The sequence below is a fragment of the Lithobates pipiens genome, unplaced genomic scaffold (assembly GCF_037356315.1).
Source record: "Lithobates pipiens isolate NorthernLeopardFrog02 unplaced genomic scaffold, aLitPip1_a1.2 Scaffold_16, whole genome shotgun sequence".
NCBI classification, from domain to species: domain Eukaryota; kingdom Metazoa; phylum Chordata; class Amphibia; order Anura; family Ranidae; genus Lithobates; species Lithobates pipiens.
Genome location: NW_027507748.1, coordinates 214,337,484 through 214,351,197, shown reverse-complemented (window position 1 = coordinate 214,351,197; position 13,714 = coordinate 214,337,484). Strand labels below are relative to the sequence as shown.

Here is a 13,714-nt window from a genome sequence, read left to right as displayed (position 1 = left end):
TTGAAGTACAAAAGATGGTCGTCTGATAGTTTTAAAAGGCATGATAGTTTATTGGGCATTTTTCTGTTTCGTGCTATATAACTAATTATGCAGCTACAGTCAGCCCTTGAACTGTACACATCAGCCTCCCAAACCATACATTGGACTTGTAAGACCTATAAAGTGTTTTTTTTTTTTTTTTTTATCAAACTGTCAAGTTTGAAAGCTGGTTAAGAATTGCAGTTGCCAGAATTCAAGGAAACTGATATCTGTCAATCTAGTAGAGAGTCTTATAAACTTGAGGTAGTTTATACTTGGAGGAAGTAAACTAACCTATAGGTAAAAGTTTGAGGAAAGCCTATAATAAGGCTTACCTATAGGTAGTGTAACTATCTAGATATTTACTTTACATGTAGCCAGTGACATCACTGGCGCATGCTCTCTGAAGAAATGGCCAGCCATGCTATTCCTTCCGAACCCTGTGCCGCATTTGCGGGAGTGACGCCATCGTGGCTACGGCCAGTCAGAGCAGGAGTCTGTAAACGCAGAAGCAAGATGGGTGAAGATGGGAAGCCCACTGCAGCTCTGAGATCTCAGCACGGGAGGGCTTTGTTTAACATAATGTGCTAGTATGCGGTGCATACTAGCACATTATGCCTTTATCTTGCAGGGTATGAAAAATGGCGTCGGAGGACTGATGACGCAGCAAGATGGAACCGGAAGTGACATGGCACGAGCTTCTTGGACGCTGTTTTCTTAAAGGATCTCAGCGTGGTACAATGCAGGTGACTCGCTGCTTTTGGAACAGTCTACCAAACGCAGGGCAGACTAGTTTAGCACTGCAGCTGCAGTCAGGAGTCTCGCCAGTCAGCTTACGTTCTCCTCTGTGGTGTCTGAAGACAGGACTGAGGATTGGAGCTTGAGTTGAGCCAGAGGCGCCATCCGGGTCTAATACTGCCCCCAAGGTAAATGTACAATATATATTGGGGGATTGCGCCTTCCACTCACTAATCTCCCCAACCAATGTAGATAATTTTAAATGTGCTAGTGCCTAGACTCACTAAGTGATCACTGTGCCACCTAGATACCGCATAACCTTCCCAAAGTGTATACAAAACAATATATTATAACAACATATATATTTGCAAAATGATCGTCCTTCATATGCAAAAAATTAAATGGAACCAATATAGTGTAAAACCGTTTCATCTTTAATAAAAAATCATTAAAAACATATTGCTTCCTGACGACGCTGAATTGCGAAACGCATAGGAGCTGTGGAAGAGATACTGTCCTTGAATATCAGCCAGGAACAGGTCGGTTTAGTGGAGGGAGGAGAGTACCACCTGCGGAACATCGTTGGCTTGCCCAATTCTATGCGGTTTTCTCATTGCTGGAAAAGCTTGGTTGTCGGCTAATAGACACATTGAAATGTGAATGCAAAATGTTTTTAATGATTTTTTTTTATTAAAGATGAAACGGTTTTACACTATATTGGTTCTATTTAATTTTGTATGAATATATGAACATTGAGGAATTGCTAACGAGAGAAGTACAGTGAGGATTGGTTATCTGTTGAATGAACTGAAGGCTTACTGGTTGGTGACGTCTGGTGAGTGGCCATTCTACTAGGTGATGGTGGCACAGACTTGGTTTTTCTTTGGTGACACATGCGGATGTTTCATTAGAAGATGAAAGGGGATTAAGATGACATAGTTGGAGTTGTTGAAATAACCATTGCATATGAAGGACGATAATTTTGCAAATATATATGTTGTTATAATGTTTTGTATACACTTTTGGGGAGGTTATATGGTATCTAGGTGATCACTTAGTGAGTCTAGGCACTAGCACATTTAAAATGATCTACATTGGTTGGGGGGATTAGTGAGTGGGAGGCGCAATCCCCCAATATATATTGTACATTCACTTTAACCCTTAAGGTGGGGTTAGATTGGGATTGCAGCGTACCTATAGTATTAAAGTGGTTGTAAACCCTTACAACCAACTTTGACCTACAGGTAAGCCTAGATTAAGGTTTACCTGTAGGTCCAAGAAATATCTCCTAAACCTATACGGTTTAGGAGATATTTACTCGAAGACGGCCACCGCTGTCTACGGCGCATGCGCCGTAGACAGCGACGCGCAGATCGCAGCGGTATGCCGCGAGTGTCGGCTCCCATGTGACGTCATCACGGCTCCGGCGAATCACTGTGATTCGCCGGAGCAGCGAGACCCGGAAGTCGCTCCGGGATACATGGCAGTGGTGAAGAGGAGGACCGCTTCAGTGGCTTCGTTCTCAGGTAAGCTATTCATAATGAGCTAGTATGCTATGCATACTAGCTCATTATGCCTTTGCCTTACAGGGTGTGCTTTTTTTTTTTTTTATTTGCCTTTACTTCCTCTTTAAAGGATAACAAGGGGGTAGGTTTGAGCGCCGGTACAATCTGATTTTTTTTGTAATTTTTAAGGTAAGCCCTTATCTGTGGATAAAGAGCTTCTGCAGCAGGGGGTCTCTAAACATAGCAACTGCAAAGCACATTGAAACAGCCGCTGCTGTCTCTCCAGCGTGAAAGCCTTTCCCATAGAAAACAATGGGGCAGCGCTGCAAACCTGCCTGCAAAGCGCCCTCGGGGCATTCACATTGGAGACAAAGCAACAGCTCTTTTTCGGGGGGCTTTGCAATCACCTTTTTTTTTTTTTTTTTTTTTTTTTTTTTTTTTTTTTTTTAGAGCTGTAGCACCTGCAAAGCTCCCTAGTGTGAAAGGGGGTCTAACGGGGGTTTTCTGCGCCCTGGAGTGTGCCATCCATCCATCCCAGTGGGGATTTCTCCCAAAGTGCAACCAAAGCTTTAACTTTTGAGGTCTTACCTGTCAGTAAGAGGCTTGTGAGTGGGGTGTACACCCGGGTATGAAGTGGGGTACGTTCCCACAGGATTATTGGATTTGGGTAACGCCTCAATTTCATGCACTGCTTTCTTTGTCGGACTGTTTTTGCACTGAGCACTTTGTCAATGTATTGTGTCTGGATATTCATGAATGAATTAATCTTCACATGATGGTGCTTATTATATTTATTTCAGCACTGGTTTTATGTATAGTCACATAATTTGTCTTTGTATTATTTATACACTAGTACTTTAATTTTTAACAATTATTTGTATGTGGGTATTTAGTGCTGCTATCACTTTAAAGATACTGTATTTTATTTTTGATTATTTTCTGACATCTAGCGCAGCCATTCTTTGCATTTCAATAGTCGCTTATTGAACATCAGTTAGAATCAGCAGTAGGAACTGTCAACTTTCTGTCCAATCTATGAATACTAACAAATTTCAAGTAGTGCCGAGTCACTGAAACATGCATTAACAGAGTGCACCGAAAACATGTCTGAGCAGGGTTTGTAGTACAATGTGTACCTTGGTAGTTCAGATATCACTGCTATGTTTATACAACTACCATTTTTTGGAATGCCTTTTACTTTTTAGGCTATTAACATACAGTATAAATCCAGATTAGTAGTCCAAGAGCATTAATTTCAAAATGTGTGGATGGTAATTTCATGAATATGTTGAAAATATACTAACTTGATGTAAAATAATGAAAACTCCTTAGAGCCCGATACATGGAAAATGAGTTTTGCTCAGGAACATTACTGGAAACGTATTAAAGCACAGCAACGATCTACAATTTATTTCTGAAGGTTAGGGTCTTAAAGTGGAGGGCCACCCTGGAAAAAAAATAAAAATACATAAAAAATTTGAAAAAAATCTTTAAAAAAAAAAAAAAAAAAAGATTCATTTTTTTTTTATTTATTTTTTTACTTACCAGAAATGCCTGTTGCTAGGCACATCATCCTAATCTGCCTCTTCCTCCTCCGCGGAGATCTTCTTTCTTCTCTCCTTCGTGCGGCATCTTCTGGGTAATGGGTCGCGCTGTGTTCTGGGAACTGTGTGTTCCAGAACACAGCGCCCCATTCACAAAGCGCTGCGCGACTCGCGCATGCGCAGTAGGAAACGGGCAGTGAAGCCGCATGACTCCACTGCCTGTTTCCCTTAGATAGAATGGCGGTGCCGGGACCCGAGAGCCGAGGGACAGGTCGGCCTCGGGCGGCCGACATCGCGGTCGCCCTGGACAGGTAAGTCGGCTTATTAAGTCAGCAGCTACAGTGTTTGCAGCTGCTGACTTTTAATTTTTTATTTTTTTTAACCGGCCCTCCTCTTTAATTTAGTTATAAAAAAAATTGTTTGATACATTTCGTTTGTGATACATCTAAATTTAACTGAATTTCAGAATCGTCGCAATAATTACATCAAGGACAATCTTATTTTAAGCTGAACTCCAGGTACAAAAGCTTTAATTCGATTGTTTCTTTATAGCCACTGAGGATGTATGGCCATGTGGTATGCACCCAATATTTTAGCAAACCCAGATGTGACCTTGTAAAAGAAATGGCATCATTGTGACAGTGCTTTTCATAGCTTGTGCAGACAGAAGGGCCGTGGGAGGAACCCAACAGGGCATACCCACTACATGTTGTCTGCAGAAAACTACGGGGGGGGGGGGGGTGGAAACAAGACCGTTCACCCTGTACAAGGAGATGGAGCAGCAGTGAGCGGTCTTTATTACAGGAAGCTCCTGCACAAGTTTCATACTTGGTTGTTACACAGCTCTGGAAGAAATGCACAAAGCACATCAAGAATTACAGAAAAATTATTCATGCCTCTTGTATTTAAACAATATTTATTTATCCTGGAGTTCAGCCTGGGTTCACACTATTGCAATACAGGAACCAGCATGATTCTAGTGACGATTGGCACATCGCGTCTCCCTCGCAGTCAGTTCACACTGCCCTCTGCAAAGTTAATGACACCCTCAGGGCTAGGGCACATTGAAAATAATTGTTTTCTATGTGCCTTGTTCACACTACAATGCTGCATTTTTCTGCACAGCACCCTTCACTGTAGTGCGATGAAATGAAAATAACACGCTTCAATTAAAGTTGAGGGGGAAAAAAATTGGTGTGGGGAGGAGGAAAGTGCGGTGCTGTCAGATGGGCATCCCACTGCTTCCTGCCTGAGCCAGTACTGCACTGGCCTGCATGGTAAAACGCTACCTTTTACTGTGCAGGCTATTGTCAATGTAGACTAAATGTGGAAAAGGTTGCTGATCTTTAAAGGGTTAGTTCACCTTTACAGAAAAATCTTTAAGGTGAACCTACACAGGACCCCGTCCTAACCTCCCCCTATCCCGTTGACCTGCAGTATGGTTCCTGTTCTGAGACCTGCTATCGCCACCTCACAGACCAGGGGGTTAGAAATCCCCTCCGTTCAATCTCCAAAACGTCCCCCCTTTACAAGGTACTTTTCGGAGCATTCTAATTGGTCGGTGCTGTCACATGGGCGGCGCCGACCAGTCAATAGACCAGTCAAAAAATCCTGTGTAGCTTGTCCTGTTGGCGGGGAAGAAGTAGAGCGAATGCCGAGGGGATTTCAAGCCCCGGATCCGGTGATAGTAGGGCTGAGAATGGGAGATCGCCCTGCTGCAGGTCAAGTGGGACAGGGGGAGATGAGGAGGTCCTGTGTAAGTTCACCTTACAGATTTTTCTGTAAAGGTGAACTTACACTTTAATACAAATCTTCCTGTTTGTTCAACCACTTAGCTGTCTACATGGATAAATAGAAATGAAACTTCAAGTTTCAATTCCACTAATGTTTGTGGAGGAAACTGTTTTATTTTGGACATTTTCAACCAAATTTCTGCATTTAACATGATCTTCTACTGGCTAAAAAGTATACTTAAAGGGTATCACTATCTCCACTTTCGTGGGTAAAAAAAATAGTAAATAAAGAAAAAATAATATAGCGTATACAACTGCAACACAAGTCATTGAATGTTATTAAAAATTACCTTTCCTTTTCAATCAGCAGCCGCTGTAATTTTTTTGACAAATGCAATATGGCTACCCGGGGGTGTTCTGTACACAGAATGTGTACTGAGCACACCCCAGAAACATAATTTCCTGCTTGTGTGATTGGCTGGCTCACTCACCAAATGTTTTTTTTTTTCTGCACTAAGTTACAAGTCAGATTTCAGGCATCCCCTGCAACAAAAATTAAATTTTTGGTTTGAAAATCCCAATAGGAACATGTCTAAAGGGATGAAGGCCCAGGAGCTTTCCTCATTAGTGCTCATCAGGTGCCACAGCTGATTGATAATTATGAAAACCCTCCCTTCCAATTGTGTGCCACGGAAGATTTGCAGGTGTGCCGTGGGAGTTTTGCAAAAATTTTCAGGGAGCTGTAAGCAAAGACTGTAATAGCGGTCAGACCCATGGGCCAGAGTGGGGGGACTTGGTGGCAGTCTGCAAGTGTTAAAGCAAAGCGTGACATGCAGCACCCACCAGAAGTGGATGGCCAGGAGGTAATGATGCAATGCGTTTCAGGGCATCTGCGGTAGTCCATAGAGAGGCTGCAACGCTCCTTTTGTCAACCAAGAGCACGATCCCTGTACCGACTTCACTAGCACCACGGAAGGCACCTTCTATTTATGATGTGCCTGCATACTTCCTCCCTCATGTGAATGGATATCTGTTGATTCTTTTAATAAATGTTGCGAGATCCTACACTAAAGCCTCGTACACATGATCGGATTTTCAGACGGAATTGTATGATGCCAGGCTGTTGGTGGAATTTTCAACCATTGTATGCCCTATCAGACAATTGTTGTTGGATTTTTCGCGGACAAATATTGGATAGAAGGCTTTAAAATTTTCCAAGGACAAATGTCGGTCGGATTTTCTGAGCGCATGTACACAAGTCTGTCGGACAAAAGTCCAAAGTACAAACACGAATGCTCGGAAGCAAGAACAAGCCTTAAGCGGGCAGTCTTGTAAACCAGAGTTCGTAATGGAGTATTAACATTTATGACGTGGCAAATTATGAAATCTCAATGCAGCGCACATTCTCTTCTTTTAATGGGATAATGAAGCTTCTTTGCTGGTGATACTGATGGAGTTTTTACAAACTAATTTTCGAAGGCTTTTTTTTCTAGTGATATCAAGAATTATGCTTGGTTTTTGGACAAGTTACCACAACACCATTATCCTGTAGTTTTTAAGATCAAAGATACAACTATGTTGGTGTCCCTTGTCAATTTTATATTGTGAGTAGGCAGTTACATTTAAAAGAATACAAACTGTCATTTGAAGTAAAACACATAGCCAAGTAGTATTCTCCACAATTTCTTTATTGTGCGTTTAAAAAAAAGAAAACCAATAAAATGAAACATGCTATCTTAACCAAAAAGTGCGTTCTATAAATCTAAAAATATAGAAAATCTAACAAATCAAATCCTTATTCAACCAAAAAATAAAATAAAAGCCTCATGCATGTGTCCTGTTTCTTAATATCGGGGGTCAACAATGCCAAGAGTTGGTGAAAGCAGGGGTCTGTCATCTGGAGATAATTCTGAAAATCATCTGGATTATTCTCCTGGAGTTCCCGCAGCAAAGGCATATGACATGTTTGGTCACGATTATTAAAGCAACCAATTTTTGGTCCAAGAAGTCTTCCTCCTGTTCCTGGACTGGACTTGGGTCAAAGCAATAACTTCAAGGCCAATAATTAACACCATATCTCCTCCGATTCCGCAACATGGCTGGTTGACAAACGGCCGTTCAGAAACAAACTGAAAAGTGCGAATCAACACTCGCCAAACTTCTAACATGAAATTATCAGAAGGAGCCCAAAGGGTAAAGGCTAAAGATCTGAAAAACCACATAGTACGTCACTACATTCGTGTTTGACTGACAATTCCTTGCCGTTTGTATGCAATACAAGTTCCTGGCCAATGCCCTTCAGACAAAAATCCTAGGTTTTGTCTGCGGAAAATCCGACCGTGTGTCCGAGGCTTTAGAATTAGAAGCGCCTGTTTCCTTTTCACTTTTGTCTACAATACAGCGTTAACTTAAGAGCCTGCTTCAACACTTGGACTGGCAGCCCAGGTGTATTTTTTTTTTTTTTTTTTTCCCCTTGTGACTGAAATCAAATCGAAAAGGAAAGTGAGACTTCTTAAAATCGGTGAAATGCACACTTGTTTGTTGACTTGGAGCCTCACTTTAATCCGATTTGCTCACAAAAGCAGGCACATCCTTCACATTCCCCCCCCCCCCCCTGGTATCCAGGTTGAGTAAAGTAACCATGTTTCCGGTAGAAGGGACTCCTGCCTTCAAGGACCCTGCCCACAGGAGGGCAGAGGCAATGGCCCGGTCCATGTTTATGGTGGTGGGGTCAGCATTATGTCCTGTGCTGGCCACGGCCTTGGTGTCAGACACTTACTGAATGGGCAAAGTTGTTGCACCGTGAATTGGAGAAGCAACAGACTTCCACGTGTGTAGAACTGGCAGATCAGTTGGTACATGGCCTTAAGTATGTCTGTGATGCAGCCCTGGATACGGTCCCCCTGCTCTCTAGAGCATCGGTATCAGCAGTGGTGCTATGGCGCCTGATTTGGCTGAAATGCTGGTCTGCGGATCAGGCATAAAAAAAAAAAAAATGCTGGCACATTTGCCCTTCCAAGGTAAGAGGCTATTTGGAGCTTCGCTGGATATTATTAAAAGGAAGAGCACGTGGCTCCCACAGTCCAGAAAGGGTAAGAAGCCACACCGTAGGCAAGGAACGAGTCAACCAAAAAATCCCCATAACCCCCAACAGGGGCTTATCCTTGGAGAGGTCTGCCCATTACCGGCTGATGTGGTGCTAAGCCCAGCACGTCTAGCAAAGGTTGGCAAGTAAAATTTACGTGGAACGTTTCTGTGCTGATATGTTAATATTTTTACATATTGGCATGTTGTTCACATTTTCCCCCCATGGCTCCTTGGTAGGCACATGAGGAACAATTCAATATCGGGCAATCCGTTTTGCAAGCGGCATACAATAAACGTAAAACCGCAACATGGGCATGTGGAGTAAGGGGTTCTTCCTCCTAATGCAGCCAATAAACAAACAATAGGGTCCCTTGAGAGCTGGAACAAACGCTTGTGATATCCTATATAAAGCATCCTTCCAGCGATGAAGTAACTTGGGGCATCTCCAAAGCATATGGATGAGATCTCCTTGATCTTGGGCACATAGGGGTAGTCCTACTCCCCCCACCAATGTGACCGGCGTTCCATTTGCCCTATATAATAAGTATAAATGAGAGTGTGTTTTTGAGAGGCCGAAACCAAGGGGCAGAGGACAAAGTTATCAAGCATCTGCATCAATATTAGCCAAGTCCTTCTCCCATCCCTTTCTATAAGGCAGTATTGTAGACCCCAGTGTTAAAGCAGAGTTTCATCCAGAAATTAAACATCTGCTCATCTTCCCCTAATTCAGCCTTTTTTGCTTTTCATTCTCCTTTCAAAGAGAATTTTACCCCAATTTCATTAAAGATCAATACTGTTCTTACATGCATCTCTAAGCACAAGGTATAATGGGGTGGCCGACATATTATTATTACAAGTGTATATACAGCCGTGGCCAAAAGTTTTGAGCAATTTTCACAAAGTTTGCTGCTTCCGTGTTTTTAGATCTTTTTGTCAGGTGTTACTAATGGTAAACTGAAGTATAATTACAAGCATTTTATAAGTGTCAAAGGCTTTTATTTACAATTGCATACAATTTATGCAAAAGAGTTCATATTTGCAGTGATGGCCCTTCTTTTTTCAAGACCTCTGCAATTCGCCTTGGCATGCTGTCAATCAACTTCTGGTCCAAATCCTGACTACTGGTGGCCCATTCCTGCATAATCAATGCTTGGAGTTTGTCACAATTCGTGGGGGTTTATTTCTGTTCACCTGCCTCCTTGGGGGTTTACCACAAGTTCTCAATGGGATTAAGGTCTGGGAGATTCCTGCACATGGACGCACAGTTTTGATGTTTTGTTCCCCAAGCCAGTTGGTTATCACTTTTGCCGTATGGCAAGGTGCACTATCATGCTGGAAAAGGCATTGTTCATCACCAAACTGTTCTTGAATGGTTGGGAAAATTTGCTCTCGGGATGTTTTTGTACCATTCTTTATTCCTGGCTGTGTTCTTGGCAAAAGTGTGAGTGAGCCCACTTTCTTGGCTGAGAAGCAACCCCACACATGAATGGTCTCAGGATGCTTTACTGTTGGCATGACATAGGGCTGATGGTAGTGCTCACCTTTTCTTCACCGGACAAGGTATTTTCCAGATGCCCCAAATTAACGGAAAGGGGGATTCGTCTGAGAAAATGACTTTGCCCCAGTCTTCAGCAGAATATGGGTATGTTCCTGATGATGTTTTTCCTGAAGATAAGTGGCTTCTTTGCTGCCCTTCTTGACGCTAGGCCATCCTCCCAAAAGTCTTCACCTCGCTGTGCGTGCAGATGGACTCACACCTGCCTACTGCCATTTCTGAGAAAGCTCTGTACTTGTGGTGCCCGATCCCATAGCTTAATCAACTGTAGTAGATGGTCCTGGACTGGTGCTTGATGGACTTTCTTGGGCCCCTGAAGCCTTCTTCACAAATGCAGTGGAAATGTTTATGGGATTGTTCATTTTCATGGCAAACAGGGGCTTTGCAATTCATCTGATCACTCTTTATAACATTCTGCTGGAGTATATGCAAATTGCTATCATATAAAAATGGAGGCAGCAGACTTTATGAAAATGTTATATTTGTGTCATTCTCAAAACCTTTGGCCATGACTGCACACACTGAGAAAGGTAACATGATCCACCCAATTTGCTATATTTAAAAACGCTCATGGGGAATCTGATTCAGCGCATCTAGCAGGTGTCCTATCTACACCTTAGGCAGGCCATAGATGGTGCAAATTTCTTTCTTGCAGGAAAGAAATTTGCATGATCCCCCATCATCACAGACAGTGCTGACAGGGGAATCCCTCATGCCGAGCAATTGTCTGCTACCGACGGGTGGGCGGAGAACAGTGATTATTGCTTGCAGCTATAGCAGCCGCTAGCAATAATTGCAAGTAAATCTGGGAAGGCTGAGTGTACCCAAGTTGATCGATCAACTTGGTACGTTAAACCTGCCCACACACTGTTGGAATCTTGGTCGGTTCAGCAGAAACCGGCTGAGATGCTAATCGTGTGGGCAGGCTTCTGTTTATGAATTTTCTTCTTGTAAATTTTTAGCACCATGTGGATTGAATGATGATCACACACTGCTTATGTATTAGCATTTGCACTGATTATTAATTAATTAATTTTTTTTTTTTTTAACTGTTATTAACTAGTAACTTTCCATGTTGGAATCACTTTCCTGTTATATGGTAGGAAATGTGTCAACAGAGAATGCTGTGGGCTCCAAGCTCTAAAGAGGAAATGGCTAGACAGGTAAAATAGCACTGGTAGTATCTTGGAAGAAGTTTGCCTGCTGATGCCTGCATAACACATTTTCATTAGAAGTCTTTGAAGTTTTTAACTTTGTAGTGCAAATTATTATTATAATGATTTTTTGTTGCTTTTTTTTTTTCTCTCTCTCTTCTCCAGGCTATGCTCATCTGACCTCATTAGCAACACTTGAAAACCTGAAGGCTGCCATTTGGGCATCACGAATTTAGAGTATTCTTGGTGGTCTGTCATCTCTTATTACTGACGTTGATTATGTTCTTTTAGCATCATAAAGGAAAACTATAGTGTATTTTCAGTAAGTATACATTTTGATTCAGTTTACCCTTTACATTTTGATGTGGCTTTCATATTTTTTGCTGATGTTCTGTTTCATGTTTTTCATGTTGATATTTCATGTGCAGAGAGTCTATTACTGTATAAGCATAGAAATGTGATTGTGCCCCAAGGCTACATTCACATCTCTTCAGTTTTGATTTGGCGCTGGTGCGGTATATCAAAGCGGCGGTAAACCCATTGCCGGTAAGACTGTCACATCTGTTGTGCTTTCAACCAAATGGTCAAACCATCCAATAGCTGGTGTCTTAACTGATCACATGTGCAGCATCATGGCAGTTGAAGATCAAACAGAGACCAAGATGGCAGCTTCCTTGGCTGAAATAAAAGTTTACTTCCACAAAAAAAAAAATATCTTTTGCTGTCAGTAAAGCACACATTCCATAAGAATGGGTAAGTAGTACATGTAAAATGCATAGCCAAGCAGGTTTAACTAGGGATCCATAACTTTTGATTGAGACAAATAGAGCTTTCTTTTGGTGGTATTTGATCACCTCTGCAGTTTTAATTCATTGCGCTATAAACAAAATTTTGTAAAAAAACACAATATTAACATATTATATATATTTCCTAATGTACTGACAGGCCAACTTTTTTTAGGCCCCAAAATTGCAGGATGGTACAAATTACCCCCTAAAGTACCCCTTTTGGGAAAGTAGACAGTCCAAGATATTTAGTAAGAGGCATGGTGAGTTTTTTTTTTGAAAATGAAGAAATTAACCACTTGCCGACCATCGCACACAGATGTACGTCGGCAGAATAGCACAGGCAGGCAAATGGGCATACAGGTACATTCTTTAAAATTACTGCCTTTTGGGCAGCCTGCGATTGTGGAGTGGTTGAATGGGTAGATGCCTATGTAAACAAGGCATTTCCCTGGTCTGCCTTGTCATAACAGAGATCTACTGCTCCCTGTGAGCGGGAGCAGCAATTGCTGTCATGTCCTAGGTAGCCCTCTCCCCCAGTTAGAATCACTCCCTAGGACACACTTAACCCCTTCCCTGCCAGTGTCATTTACACAGTAATCTGTGCATTTTTATAGCACTGATCGCTGTATAAATGACAAAATAGTGTCATGTTTGTTCGATGTGTCTGCCATAATGTCGCAGTCACAATAAAAATAAAATAATAAAAATGCCATAAAACGATCTATTTTGTAGACACTATAAGTTTTGTGCAAACCAATCAATATACACTTATTGCGATTTTTTTTTTTTTTTTTTTTTTTTTTTTTTTTTTTTTTACCAAAAATACGTAGAAGAAAACTGAGGGAATTTTTTTAAGTGTGTGTGTGTGTATATATATATTATAATCTTCTTTTTTTTTTTTTTTTTCATGAAGAAATTTTTGATTTTATTGAATGTGTTTTATAACAAAGTAGAAAATGTATCTGTGTTTGTTTTTTTTTTTTTGTTTTCTTCAAAATTTTGGGTCTTTTATATATACACATGAAAAAAAAAAACCCAGTGGTGATCAAATACCACCATATGAAAGCTCTATTTGTGTGAAAAAAAAAAATTACTTCAATTTCATCCGCATACATTGTTGCATGACCGAGCATTTGCCAGTTAAAGTAACGCAGTGCTGTATAGCAAAACATGGCCTGGTCATGAAAGGGGTAAAACCTTCTGGAGTTCAAGTAGTTTGAAATATCATTTGATAACAAAATTTGATAAATACATTTGATAACATTTTCAAGTCTCTGTGCAATACAAGTAGGCTCGGTTCACACAGGGGCGACTTGTCCAGGCGACTTCGCCGCCTGACAAGTCGCTCCCCGTTCTGTACTACGGAACCATTCTAATAGGAGCGACTCAAGTCGCTCCGACTTAGAAAAAAGGTTCCTGTACTACTTTTGCAGCGACTTCGGGCGACTTGTATTGACTTCTATACAGAAGTCGTTTTGCAAGTCGCTGCTGAGGTCGCGGCGCTGCAAGTCGTGCCGCGTACTGTGTGAACCGAGCCTTAAGATTTTATGATAAATCACACATGTTTATTGAAACCAGTAAACATCCCTGTC

At 41.6% G+C, this 13,714-nt stretch overlaps 1 protein-coding gene across 2 annotated transcripts in view; it reads left to right on the top strand.

Moving 5' to 3' along the window:
- The window catches only part of PHACTR4 (phosphatase and actin regulator 4), a 94,848-nt gene that overhangs the window by 22,451 nt on the left and 58,683 nt on the right, over positions 1 to 13,714 (top strand). For both annotated transcript variants that reach the window (XM_077481006.1, XM_077481005.1), the window contains exon 2: positions 11,500 to 11,656. The gene's annotated coding sequence lies outside the window, so the exon portion shown is untranslated. The remainder of the gene's footprint in view (positions 1 to 11,499; positions 11,657 to 13,714) is intronic.